Source organism: Rhinoderma darwinii, assembly GCF_050947455.1.
Source record: "Rhinoderma darwinii isolate aRhiDar2 chromosome 2 unlocalized genomic scaffold, aRhiDar2.hap1 SUPER_2_unloc_6, whole genome shotgun sequence".
Lineage (NCBI taxonomy): Eukaryota > Metazoa > Chordata > Amphibia > Anura > Rhinodermatidae > Rhinoderma > Rhinoderma darwinii.
In genome coordinates this window covers 107,876-121,457 of record NW_027461729.1, presented here as the reverse complement: position 1 = coordinate 121,457, position 13,582 = coordinate 107,876, and the positions used below count along the sequence as shown (strand labels likewise).

General features: G+C 47.4%; 10 non-coding genes across 10 annotated transcripts; all 10 read right to left on the bottom strand.

The window, feature by feature from the left end:
- Positions 1–595: 595 nt before the first annotated feature.
- LOC142681630 (U2 spliceosomal RNA) lies at positions 596–786 on the bottom strand. The gene has a single exon (XR_012853516.1). It is a non-coding gene; the product is annotated as a U2 spliceosomal RNA (small nuclear RNA).
- A 1,266-nt stretch (positions 787–2,052) lies between these two features.
- LOC142681846 (U2 spliceosomal RNA) lies at positions 2,053–2,243 on the bottom strand. Its single transcript, XR_012853687.1, has one exon. It is a non-coding gene; the product is annotated as a U2 spliceosomal RNA (small nuclear RNA).
- A 1,121-nt stretch (positions 2,244–3,364) lies between these two features.
- Positions 3,365–3,555, bottom strand: LOC142681845 (U2 spliceosomal RNA). The gene has a single exon (XR_012853686.1). It is a non-coding gene; the product is annotated as a U2 spliceosomal RNA (small nuclear RNA).
- A 1,263-nt stretch (positions 3,556–4,818) lies between these two features.
- Positions 4,819–5,009, bottom strand: LOC142681832 (U2 spliceosomal RNA). Its single transcript, XR_012853674.1, has one exon. It is a non-coding gene; the product is annotated as a U2 spliceosomal RNA (small nuclear RNA).
- A 1,128-nt stretch (positions 5,010–6,137) lies between these two features.
- On the bottom strand, positions 6,138–6,328 carry LOC142681843 (U2 spliceosomal RNA). Its single transcript, XR_012853684.1, has one exon. It is a non-coding gene; the product is annotated as a U2 spliceosomal RNA (small nuclear RNA).
- Positions 6,329–7,448: 1,120 nt separating this feature from the next.
- LOC142681703 (U2 spliceosomal RNA) lies at positions 7,449–7,639 on the bottom strand. Its single transcript, XR_012853582.1, has one exon. It is a non-coding gene; the product is annotated as a U2 spliceosomal RNA (small nuclear RNA).
- A 1,122-nt stretch (positions 7,640–8,761) lies between these two features.
- LOC142681842 (U2 spliceosomal RNA) lies at positions 8,762–8,952 on the bottom strand. Its single transcript, XR_012853683.1, has one exon. It is a non-coding gene; the product is annotated as a U2 spliceosomal RNA (small nuclear RNA).
- A 1,118-nt stretch (positions 8,953–10,070) lies between these two features.
- On the bottom strand, positions 10,071–10,261 carry LOC142681841 (U2 spliceosomal RNA). The gene has a single exon (XR_012853682.1). It is a non-coding gene; the product is annotated as a U2 spliceosomal RNA (small nuclear RNA).
- A 1,136-nt stretch (positions 10,262–11,397) lies between these two features.
- Positions 11,398–11,588, bottom strand: LOC142681840 (U2 spliceosomal RNA). Its single transcript, XR_012853681.1, has one exon. It is a non-coding gene; the product is annotated as a U2 spliceosomal RNA (small nuclear RNA).
- Positions 11,589–12,704: 1,116 nt separating this feature from the next.
- On the bottom strand, positions 12,705–12,895 carry LOC142681839 (U2 spliceosomal RNA). The gene has a single exon (XR_012853680.1). It is a non-coding gene; the product is annotated as a U2 spliceosomal RNA (small nuclear RNA).
- Positions 12,896–13,582: the final 687 nt, after the last annotated feature.

The following is a 13,582-nucleotide window of genomic DNA, read 5'->3' as shown; positions in this document are numbered from 1 at the left end:
TCTCCTTGCTCCTACAACCTCCATCCTTGCACAGTTTGTTATTCTTCCAGGTAACATAGTAACAAATCCAAATTGCTGCTCTCTTTGTAGGCAAGCAAGGGTTTGTTGCAACTGCAATTCTTACTTCTTCTTGAAATGTAGGGACCACAGTACATTCCATCACATCCATCTAGTGTACACAGGTAGGTCCATTGTGACGGGCGGGCGGGCGGGCTGGCTGCTTTAATGGCTGTTTGTTGTTCCCCTACTCCACTCCACTATTTGACTATGGTGCTGCATCAATCAGTGACTGGCTCAGGTGCAGCTCTTTAACCTACCTAGGAGGGAGGGCGGAGAGAAGACAAGGAAGGTGAATGAGCTGTTCCAATGTGAAATGCCGGAAACACAGAAACACAGACGACACAAAACAAGAGGTGGCAATGTATTAATTAATTGCATTTAATAAATTAGCTCATTATCACACATGACTGTACAAATGCATTGTCCAACAGGTGTTGAAATAATGGGATTAAAAGGGGAGATCCCATCCGAAAGACAAAAACAATGGCAAACACAAAAAGCACTTTTGGAATCTGATTTTAGTAAACACATAAGGAAAGGGTGCACCGGTCCTGGAAATACTGCAATACCAGGTCAATGCGTGGAGTGGACAGAGCAAGCTCTATTTCCATCTCCCTGTACTAAAAATCCATTTAATATATGGTCCCCAGATAGGGGACGTATCAGATATTAAACTGATAAGAACAGATACTACACTTGATCTTAGCCAAAAGGCCGAGAAGCGATAACCCGAACGGGCCGCGCGTTGACCGAGCCTGCCCAATACTGCTGTTCACCCCTTGCAGCGATTCAGCCTACTCCTAGGCAATTCCATGGGGCCCTGCAGGCTCACACACACTCACAGCTACTAAGCGGGAGGTGAATAAAGGCCGGAGATGAAGCAAGACAGGATTTGCTTCTTTTGCTTGCACCACAATGCAGTGCTGAAAGAGGAGGAATCGACATAAAAACGCCTTCCTGGCAACGCCCAAATGCCCTCCTGCCGTGCAAACACTGGCAGCAGCAGCAGCAGCAGCAGTAAGTGCATGCCCACTGCCACCCCTTCTCCTTTCACACCTTGTATCAGCTTTAATCCAGTCCAGTGCTGCCTGCTGAGCAGCACTGACCAACACTGCCTGGGCCCAGGCTTTTATCTCTGAGGCCCCATTATGATGTCAGAAAGCTGGCTCTGGCTCCTGAGGTCTCCACTATGACACGTGCAAAGTTCCGTCTGAACTTTATATAAGACGGTGCGGCTCAGTCAGTCACTCAGTGTTGCCTGAGAGGGCAACACTGCAACAGCCGGCCCCCAGGCTGTCTTTTTTTTGCACAGCTAGTTGCCTCCAGGAGGCCACAAGAGGGAGACAAGGGACTGCAAAATGGAAAATAGGCATCCACCAACTTTACAGACAACTTGTTCTCCTTGCTCCTACAACCTCCATCCTTGCACAGTTTGTTATTCTTCCAGGTAACATAGTAACAAATCCAAATTGCTGCTCTCTTTGTAGGCAAGCAAGGGTTTGTTGCAACTGCAATTCTTACTTCTTCTTGAAATGTAGGGACCACAGTACATTCCATCACATCCATCTAGTGTACACAGGTAGGTCCATTGTGACGGGCGGGCGGGCGGGCTGGCTGCTTTAATGGCTGTTTGCTGTTCCCCTACTCCACTCCACTATTTGACTATGGTGCTGCATCAATAAGTGGCTGGCTCAGGTGCAGCTCTTTAACCTACCTAGGAGGGAGGGCGGAGAGAAGACAAGGAAGGTGAATGAGCTGTTCCAATGTGAAATGCCGGAAACACAGAAACACAGACGACACAAAACAAGAGGTGGCAATGTATTAATTAATTGCATTTAATAAATTAGCTCATTATCACACATGACTGTACAAATGCATTGTCCAACAGGTGTTGAAATAATGGGATTAAAAGGGGAGATCCCATCCGAAAGACAAAAACAATGGCAAACACAAAAAGCACTTTTGGAATCTGATTTTAGTAAACACATAAGGAAAGGGTGCACCGGTCCTGGAAATACTGCAATACCAGGTCAATGCGTGGAGTGGACAGAGCAAGCTCTATTTCCATCTCCCTGTTCTAAAAATCCATTTAATATATGGTCCCCAGATAGGGGACGTATCAGATATTAAACTGATAAGAACAGATACTACACTTGATCTTAGCCAAAAGGCCGAGAAGCGATAACCCGAACGTGCCGTGCGTTTTGCTTCTTTTGCTTGCACCACAATGCAGTGCTGAAAGAGGAGGAATCGACATAAAAACGCCTTCCTGGCAACGCCCAAATGCCCTCCTGCCGTGCACACACTGGCAGCAGCAGCAGCAGCAGCAGTAAGTGCATGCCCACTGCCACCCCTTCTCCTTTCACACCTTGTATCAGCTTTAATCCAGTCCAGTGCTGCCTGCTGAGCAGCACTGACCAACACTGCCTGGGCCCAGGCTTTTATCTCTGAGGCCCCATTATGATGTCAGAAAGCTGGCTCTGGCTCCTGAGGTCTCCACTATGACACGTGCAAAGTTCCGTCTGAACTTTATATAAGACGGTGCGGCTCAGTCAGTCACTCAGTGTTGCCTGAGAGGGCAACACTGCAACAGCCGGCCCCCAGGCTGTCTTTTTTTTGCACAGCTAGTTGCCTCCAGGAGGCCACAAGAGGGAGACAAGGGACTGCAAAATGGAAAATAGGCATCCACCAACTTTACAGACAACTTGTTCTCCTTGCTCCTACAACCTCCATCCTTGCACAGTTTGTTATTCTTCCAGGTAACATAGTAACAAATCCAAATTGCTGCTCTCTTTGTAGGCAAGCAAGGGTTTGTTGCAACTGCAATTCTTACTTCTTCTTGAAATGTAGGGACCACAGTACATTCCATCACATCCATCTAGTGTACACAGGTAGGTCCATTGTGACGGGCGGGCGGGCGGGCTGGCTGCTTTAATGGCTGTTTGCTGTTCCCCTACTCCACTCCACTATTTGACTATGGTGCTGCATCAATCAGTGGCTGGCTCAGGTGCAGCTCTTTAACTTACCTAGGAGGGAGGGCGGAGAGAAGACAAGGAAGGTGAATGAGCTGCTCCAATGTGAAATGCCGGAAACACAGAAACACAGACGACACAAAACAAGAGGTGGCAATGTATTAATTAATTGCATTTTATAAATTAGCTCATTATCACACATGACTGTACAAATGCATTGTCCAACAGGTGTTGAAATAATGGGATTAAAAGGGGAGATCCCATCCGAAAGACAAAAACAATGGCAAACACAAAAAGCACTTTTGAAATCTGATTTTAGTAAACACATAAGGAAAGGGTGCACCGGTCCTGGAAATACTGCAATACCAGGTCAATGCGTGGAGTGGACAGAGCAAGCTCTATTTCCATCTCCCTGTTCTAAAAATCCATTTAATATATGGTCCCCAGATAGGGGACGTATCAGATATTAAACTGATAAGAACAGATACTACACTTGATCTTAGCCAAAAGGCCGAGAAGCGATAACCCGAACGGGCCGCGCGTTGACCGAGCCTGCCCAATACTGCTGTTCACCCCTTGCAGCGATTCAGCCTACTCCTAGGCAATTCCATGGGGCCCTGCAGGCTCACACACACTCACAGCTACTAAGCGGGAGGTGAATAAAGGCCGGAGAGGAAGCAAGACAGGATTTGCTTCTTTTGCTTGCACCACAATGCAGTGCTGAAAGAGGAGGAATCGACATAAAAACGCCTTCCTGGCAACGCCCAAATGCCCTCCTGCCGTGCAAACACTGGCAGCAGCAGCAGCAGCAGTAAGTGCATGCCCACTGCCACCCCTTCTCCTTTCACACCTTGTATCAGCTTTAATCCAGTCCAGTGCTGCCTGCTGAGCAGCACTGACCAACACTGCCTGGGCCCAGGCTTTTATCTCTGAGGCCCCATTATGATGTCAGAAAGCTGGCTCTGGCTCCTGAGGTCTCCACTATGACACGTGCAAAGTTCCGTCTGAACATTATATAAGACGGTGCGGCTCAGTCAGTCACTCAGTGTTGCCTGAGAGGGCAACACTGCAACAGCCGGCCCCCAGGCTGTCTTTTTTTTGCACAGCTAGTTGCCACCAGGAGGCCACAAGAGGGAGACAAGGGACTGCAAAATGGAAAATAGGCATCCACCAACTTTACAGACAACTTGTTCTCCTTGCTCCTACAACCTCCATCCTTGCACAGTTTGTTATTCTTCCAGGTAACATAGTAACAAATCCAAATTGCTGCTCTCTTTGTAGGCAAGCAAGGGTTTGTTGCAACTGCAATTCTTACTTCTTCTTGAAATGTAGGGACCACAGTACATTCCATCACATCCATCTAGTGTACACAGGTAGGTCCATTGTGACGGGCGGGCGGGCGGGCTGGCTGCTTTAATGGCTGTTTGCTGTTCCCCTACTCCACTCCACTATTTGACTATGGTGCTGCATCAATCAGTGGCTGGCTCAGGTGCAGCTCTTTAACCTACCTAGGAGGGAGGGCGGAGAGAAGACAAGGAAGGTGAATGAGCTGTTCCAATGTGAAATGCCGGAAACACAGAAACACAGACGACACAAAACAAGAGGTGGCAATGTATTAATTAATTGCATTTAATAAATTAGCTCATTATCACACATGACTGTACAAATGCATTGTCCAACAGGTGTTGAAATAATGGGATTAAAAGGGGAGATCCCATCCGAAAGACAAAAACAATGGCAAACACAAAAAGCACTTTTGGAATCTGATTTTAGTAAACACATAAGGAAAGGGTGCACCGCTCCTGGAAATACTGCAATACCAGGTCAATGCGTGGAGTGGACAGAGCAAGCTCTATTTCCATCTCCCTGTTCTAAAAATCCATTTAATATATGGTCCCCAGATAGGGGACATATCAGATATTAAACTGATAAGAACAGATACTACACTTGATCTTAGCCAAAAGGCCGAGAAGCTATAACCCGAACGTGCCGCGCGTTTTGCTTCTTTTGCTTGCACCACAATGCAGTGCTGAAAGAGGAGGAATCAACATAAAAACGCATTCATGGCAACGCCCAAATGCCCTCCTGCCGTGCAAACACTGGCAGCAGCAGGAGCAGCAGCAGCAGTAAGTGCATGCCCACTGCCACCCCTTCTCCTTTCACACCTTGTATCAGCTTTAATCCAGTCCAGTGCTGCCTGCTGAGCAGCACTGACCAACACTGCCTGGGCCCAGGCTTTTATCTCTGAGGCCCCATTATGATGTCAGAAAGCTGGCTCTGGCTCCTGAGGTCTCCACTATGACACGTGCAAAGTTCCGTCTGAACTTTATATAAGACGGTGCGGCTCAGTCAGTCACTCAGTGTTGCCTGAGAGGGCAACACTGCAACAGCCGGCCCCCAGGCTGTCTTTTTTTTGCACAGCTAGTTGCCTCCAGGAGGCCACAAGAGGGAGACAAGGGACTGCAAAATGGAAAATAGGCATCCACCAACTTTACAGACAACTTGTTCTCCTTGCTCCTACAACCTCCATCCTTGCACAGTTTGTTATTCTTCCAGGTAACATAGTAACAAATCCAAATTGCTGCTCTCTTTGTAGGCAAGCAAGGGTTTGTTGCAACTGCAATTCTTACTTCTTCTTGAAATGTAGGGACCACAGTACATTCCATCACATCCATCTAGTGTACACAGGTAGGTCCATTGTGACGGGCGGGCGGGCGGGCGGGCTGGCTGCTTTAATGGCTGTTTGCTGTTCCCCTACTCCACTCCACTATTTGACAATGGTGCTGCATCAATCAGTGGCTGGCTCAGGTGCAGCTCTTTAACCTACCTAGGAGGGAGGGCGGAGAGAAGACAAGGAAGGTGAATGAGCTGTTCCAATGTGAAATGCCGGAAACACAGAAACACAGACGACACAAAACAAGAGGTGGCAATGTATTAATTAATTGCATTTAATAAATTAGCTCATTATCACACATGACTGTACAAATGCATTGTCCAACAGGTGTTGAAATAATGGGATTAAAAGGGGAGATCCCATCCGAAAGACAAAAACAATGGCAAACACAAAAAGCACTTTTGGAATCTGATTTTAGTAAACACATAAGGAAAGGGTGCACCGGTCCTGGAAATACTGCAATACCAGGTCAATGCGTGGAGTGGACAGAGCAAGCTCTATTTCCATCTCCCTGTTCTAAAAATCCATTTAATATATGGTCCCCAGATAGGGGACGTATCAGATATTAAACTGATAAGAACAGATACTACACTTGATCTTAGCCAAAAGGCCGAGAAGCGATATCCCGAACGTGCCGCGCGTTTTGCTTCTTTTGCTTGCACCACAATGCAGTGCTGAAAGAGGAGGAATCGACATAAAAACGCCTTCCTGGCAACGCCCAAATGCCCTCCTGCCGTGCAAACACTGGCAGCAGCAGCAGCAGCAGCAGCAGTAAGTGCATGCCCACTGCCACCCCTTCTCCTTTCACACCTTGTATCAGCTTTAATCCAGTCCAGTGCTGCCTGCTGAGCAGCACTGACCAACACTGCCTGGGCCCAGGCTTTTATCTCTGAGGCCCCATTATGATGTCAGAAAGCTGGCTCTGGCTCCTGAGGTCTCCACTATGACACGTGCAAAGTTCCGTCTGAACTTTATATAAGACGGTGCGGCTCAGTCAGTCACTCAGTGTTGCCTGAGAGGGCAACACTGCAACAGCCGGCCCCCAGGCTGTCTTTTTTTTGCACAGCTAGTTGCCTCCAGGAGGCCACAAGAGGGAGACAAGGGACTGCAAAATGGAAAATAGGCATCCACCAACTTTACAGACAACTTGTTCTCCTTGCTCCTACAACCTCCATCCTTGCACAGTTTGTTATTCTTCCAGGTAACATAGTAACAAATCCAAATTGCTGCTCTCTTTGTAGGCAAGCAAGGGTTTGTTGCAACTGCAATTCTTACTTCTTCTTGAAATGTAGGGACCACAGTACATTCCATCACATCCATCTAGTGTACACAGGTAGGTCCATTGTGACGGGCGGGCGGGCTGGCTGCTTTAATGGCTGTTTGCTGTTCCCCTACTCCACTCCACTATTTGACAATGGTGCTGCATCAATCAGTGGCTGGCTCAGGTGCAGCTCTTTAACCTACCTAGGAGGGAGGGCGGAGAGAAGACAAGGAAGGTGAATGAGCTGTTCCAATGTGAAATGCCGGAAACACAGAAACACAGACGACACAAAACAAGAGGTGGCAATGTATTAATTAATTGCATTTAATAAATTAGCTCATTATCACACATGACTGTACAAATGCATTGTCCAAGAGGTGTTGAAATAATGGGATTAAAAGGAGAGATCCCATCCGAAAGACAAAAACAATGGCAAACACAAAAAGCACTTTTGGAATCTGATTTTAGTAAACACATAAGGAAAGGGTGCACCGGTCCTGGAAATACTGCAATACCAGGTCAATGCGTGGAGTGGATAGAGCAAGCTCTATTTCCATCTCCCTGTTCTAAAAATCCATTTAATATATGGTCCCCAGATAGGGGACGTATCAGATATTAAACTGATAAGAACAGATACTACACTTGATCTTAACCAAAAGGCCGAGAAGCGATAACCCGAACGTGCCGCGCGTTTTGCTTCTTTTGCTTGCACCACAATGCAGTGCTGAAAGAGGAGGAATCGACATAAAAACGCCTTCCTGGCAACGCCCAAATGCCCTCCTGCCGTGCAAACACTGGCAGCAGCAGCAGCAGCAATAAGTGCATGCCCACTGCCACCCCTTCTCCTTTCACACCTTGTATCAGCTTTAATCCAGTCCAGTGCTGCCTGCTGAGCAGCACTGACCAACACTGCCTGGGCCCAGGCTTTTATCTCTGAGGCCCCATTATGATGTCAGAAAGCTGGCTCTGGCTCCTGAGGTCTCCACTATGACACGTGCAAAGTTCCGTCTGAACTTTATATAAGACGGTGTGGCTCAGTCAGTCACTCAGTGTTGCCTGAGAGGGCAACACTGCAACAGCCGGCCCCCCGTCTGTCTTTTTTTTGCACAGCTAGTTGCCTCCAGGAGGCCACAAGAGGGAGACAAGGGACTGCAAAATGGAAAATAGGCATCCACCAACTTTACAGACAACTTGTTCTCCTTGCTCCTACAACCTCCATCCTTGCACAGTTTGTTATTCTTCCAGGTAACATAGTAACAAATCCAAATTGCTGCTCTCTTTGTAGGCAAGCAAGGGTTTGTTGCAACTGCAATTCTTACTTCTTCTTGAAATGTAGGGACCACAGTACATTCCATCACATCCATCTAGTGTACACAGGTAGGTCCATTGTGACGGGCGGGCGGGCGGGCGGGCTGGCTGCTTTAATGGCTGTTTGCTGTTCCCCTACTCCACTCCACTATTTGACTATGGTGCTGCATCAATCAGTGGCTGGCTCAGGTGCAGCTCTTTAACCTACCTAGGAGGGAGGGCGGAGAGAAGACAAGGAAGGTGAATGAGCTGTTCCAATGTGAAATGCCGGAAACACAGAAACACAGACGACACAAAACAAGAGGTGGCAATGTATTAATTAATTGCATTTAATAAATTAGCTCATTATCACACATGACTGTACAAATGCATTGTCCAACAGGTGTTGAAATAATGGGATTAAAAGGGGAGATCCCATCCGAAAGACAAAAACAATGGCAAACACAAAAAGCACTTTTGGAATCTGATTTTAGTAAACACATAAGGAAAGGGTGCACCGGTCCTGGAAATACTGCAATACCAGGTCAATGCGTGGAGTGGACAGAGCAAGCTCTATTTCCATCTCCCTGTTCTAAAAATCCATTTAATATATGGTCCCCAGATAGGGGACGTATCAGATATTAAACTGATAAGAACAGATACTACACTTGATCTTAGCCAAAAGGCCGAGAAGCGATAACCCGAACGTGCCGCGCGTTTTGCTTCTTTTGCTTGCACCACAATGCAGTGCTGAAAGAGGAGGAATCGACATAAAAACGCCTTCCTGGCAACGCCCAAATGCCCTCCTGCCGTGCAAACACTGGCAGCAGCAGCAGCAGCAGTAAGTGCATGCCCACTGCCACCCCTTCTCCTTTCACACCTTGTATCAGCTTTAATCCAGTCCAGTGCTGCCTGCTGAGCAGCACTGACCAACACTGCCTGGGCCCAGGCTTTTATCTCTGAGGCCCCATTATGATGTCAGAAAGCTGGCTCTGGCTCCTGAGGTCTCCACTATGACACGTGCAAAGTTCCGTCTGAACTTTATATAAGACGGTGCGGCTCAGTCAGTCACTCAGTGTTGCCTGAGAGGGCAACACTGCAACAGCCGGCCCCCAGGCTGTCTTTTTTTTGCACAGCTAGTTGCCTCCAGGAGGCCACAAGAGGGAGACAAGGGACTGCAAAATGGAAAATAGGCATCCACCAACTTTACAGACAACTTGTTCTCCTTGCTCCTACAACCTCCATCCTTGCACAGTTTGTTATTCTTCCAGGTAACATAGTAACAAATCCAAATTGCTGCTCTCTTTGTAGGCAAGCAAGGGTTTGTTGCAACTGCAATTCTTACTTCTTCTTGAAATGTAGGGACCACAGTACATTCCATCACATCCATCTAGTGTACACAGGTAGGTCCATTGTGACGGGCGGGCGGGCGGGCTGGCTGCTTTAATGGCTGTTTGCTGTTCCCCTACTCCACTCCACTATTTGACTATGGTGCTGCATCAATCAGTGGCTGGCTCAGGTGCAGCTCTTTAACCTACATAGGAGGGAGGGCGGAGAGAAGACAAGGAAGGTGAATGAGCTGTTCCAATGTGAAATGCCGGAAACACAGAAACACAGACGACACAAAACAAGAGGTGGCAATGTATTAATTAATTGCATTTAATAAATTAGCTCATTATCACACATGACTGTACAAATGCATTGTCCAACAGGTGTTGAAATAATGGGATTAAAAGGGGAGATCCCATCCGAAAGACAAAAACAATGGCAAACACAAAAAGCACTTTTGGAATCTGATTTTAGTAAACACATAAGGAAAGGGTGCACCGGTCCTGGAAATACTGCAATACCAGGTCAATGCGTGGAGTGGACAGAGCAAGCTCTATTTCCATCTCCCTGTTCTAAAAATCCATTTAATATATGGTCCCCAGATAGGGGACGTATCAGATATTAAACTGATAAGAACAGATACTACACTTGATCTTAGCCAAAAGGCCGAGAAGCGATAACCCGAACGTGCCGCGCGTTTTGCTTCTTTTGCTTGCACCACAATGCAGTGCTGAAAGAGGAGGAATCGACATAAAAACGCCTTCCTGGCAACGCCCAAATGCCCTCCTGCCGTGCAAACACTGGCAGCAGCAGCAGCAGCAGCAGCAGTAAGTGCATGCCCACTGCCACCCCTTCTCCTTTCACACCTTGTATCAGCTTTAATCCAGTCCAGTGCTGCCAGCTGAGCAGCACTGACCAACAATGCCTGGGCCCAGGCTTTTATCTCTGAGGCCCCATTATGATATCAGAAAGCTGGCTCTGGCTCCTGAGGTCTCCACTATGACACGTGCAAAGTTCCGTCTGAACTTTATATAAGACGGTGCGGCTCAGTCAGTCACTCAGTGTTGCCTGAGAGGGCAACACTGCAACAGCCGGCTCCCAGGCTGTCTTTTTTTTGCACAGCTAGTTGCCTCCAGGAGGCCACAAGAGGGAGACAAGGGACTGCAAAATGGAAAATAGGCATCCACCAACTTTACAGACAACTTGTTCTCCTTGCTCCTACAACCTCCATCCTTGCACAGTTTGTTATTCTTCCAGGTAACATAGTAACAAATCCAAATTGCTGCTCTCTTTGTAGGCAAGCAAGGGTTTGTTGCAACTGCAATTCTTACTTCTTCTTGAAATGTAGGGACCACAGTACATTCCATCACATCCATCTAGTGTACACAGGTAGGTCCATTGTGACGGGCGGGCGGGCGGGTGGGCGGGCGGGCTGGCTGCTTTAATGGCTGTTTGCTGTTCCCCTACTCCACTCCACTATTTGACTATGGTGCTGCATCAATCAGTGGCTGGCTCAGGTGCAGCTCTTTAACCTACCTAGGAGGGAGGGCGGAGAGAAGACAAGGAAGGTGAATGAGCTGTTCCAATGTGAAATGCCGGAAACACAGAAACACAGACGACACAAAACAAGAGGTGGCAATGTATTAATTAATTGCATTTAATAAATTAGCTCATTATCACACATGACTGTACAAATGCATTGTCCAACAGGTGTTGAAATAATGGGATTAAAAGGGGAGATCCCATCCGAAAGACAAAAACAATGGCAAACACAAAAAGCACTTTTGGAATCTGATTTTAGTAAACACATAAGGAAAGGGTGCACCGGTCCTGGAAATACTGCAATACCAGGTCAATGCGTGGAGTGGACAGAGCAAGCTCTATTTCCATCTCCCTGTTCTAAAAATCCATTTAATATATGGTCCCCAGATAGGGGACGTATCAGATATTAAACTGATAAGAACAGATACTACACTTGATCTTAGCCAAAAGGCCGAGAAGCGATAACCCGAACGTGCCGCGCGTTTTGCTTCTTTTGCTTGCACCACAATGCAGTGCTGAAAGAGGAGGAATTGACATAAAAACGCCTTCCTGGCAACGCCCAAATGCCCTCCTGCCGTGCAAACACTGGCAGCAGCAGCAGCAGCAGCAGCAGTAAGTGCATGCCCACTGCCACCCCTTCTCCTTTCACACCTTGTATCAGCTTTAATCCAGTCCAGTGCTGCCTGCTGAGCAGCACTGACCAACACTGCCTGGGCCCAGGCTTTTATCTCTGAGGCCCCATTATGATGTCAGAAAGCTGGCTCTGGCTCCTGAGGTCTCCACTATGACACGTGCAAAGTTCCGTCTGAACTTTATATAAGACGGTGCGGCTCAGTCAGTCACTCAGTGTTGCCTGAGAGGGCAACACTGCAACAGCCGGCCCCCAGGCTGTCTTTTTTTTGCACAGCTAGTTGCCTCCAGGAGGCCACAAGAGGGAGACAAGGGACTGCAAAATGGAAAATAGGCATCCACCAACTTTACAGACAACTTGTTCTCCTTGCTCCTACAACCTCCATCCTTGCACAGTTTGTTATTCTTCCAGGTAACATAGTAACAAATCCAAATTGCTGCTCTCTTTGTAGGCAAGCAAGGGTTTGTTGCAACTGCAATTCTTACTTCTTCTTGAAATGTAGGGACCACAGTACATTCCATCACATCCATCTAGTGTACACAGGTAGGTCCATTGTAACGGGCGGGCGGGCTGCTTTAATGGCTGTTTGCTGTTCCCCTACTCCACTCCACTATTTGACTATGGTGCTGCATCAATCAGTGGCTGGCTCAGGTGCAGCTCTTTAACCTACCTAGGAGGGAGGGCGGAGAGAAGACAAGGAAGGTGAATGAGCTGTTCCAATGTGAAATGCCGGAAACACAGAAACACAGACGACACAAAACAAGAGGTGGCAATGTATTAATTAATTGCATTTAATAAATTAGCTCATTATCACACATGACTGTACAAATGCATTGTCCAACAGGTGTTGAAATAATGGGATTAAAAGGGGAGATCCCATCCGAAAGACAAAAACAATGGCAAACACAAAAAGCACTTTTGGAATCTGATTTTAGTAAACACATAAGGAAAGGGTGCACCGGTCCTGGAAATACTGCAATACCAGGTCAATGCGTGGAGTGGACAGAGCAAGCTCTATTTCCATCTCCCTGTTCTAAAAATCCATTTAATATATGGTCCCCAGATAGGGGACGTATCAGATATTAAACTGATAAGAACAGATACTACACTTGATCTTAGCCAAAAGGCCGAGAAGCGATAACCCGAACGTGCTGCGCGTTTTGCTTCTTTTGCTTGCACCACAATGCAGTGCTGAAAGAGGAGGAATCGACATAAAAACGCCTTCCTGGCAGCGCCCAAATGCCCTCCTGCCGTGCAAACACTGGCAGCAGCAGCAGCAGCAGTAAGTGCATGCCCACTGCCACCCCTTCTCCTTTCACACCTTGTATCAGCTTTAATCCAGTCCAGTGCTGCCTGCTGAGCAGCACTGACCAACACTGCCTGGGCCCAGGCTTTTATCTCTGAGGCCCCATTATGATGTCAGAAAGCTGGCTCTGGCTCCTGAGGTCTCCACTATGACACGTGCAAAGTTCCGTCTGAACTTTATATAAGACGGTGCGGCTCAGTCAGTCACTCAGTGTTGCCTGAGAGGGCAACACTGCAACAGCCGGCCCCCAGGCTGTCTTTTTTTTGCACAGCTAGTTGCCTCCAGGAGGCCACAAGAGGGAGACAAGGGACTGCAAAATGGAAAATAGGCATCCACCAACTTTACAGACAACTTGTTCTCCTTGCTCCTACAACCTCCATCCTTGCACAGTTTGTTATTCTTCCAGGTAACATAGTAACAAATCCAAATTGCTGCTCTCTTTGTAGGCAAGCAAGGGTTTGTTGCAACTGCAATTCTTACTTCTTCTTGAAATGTAGGGACCACAGTACATTCCATCACA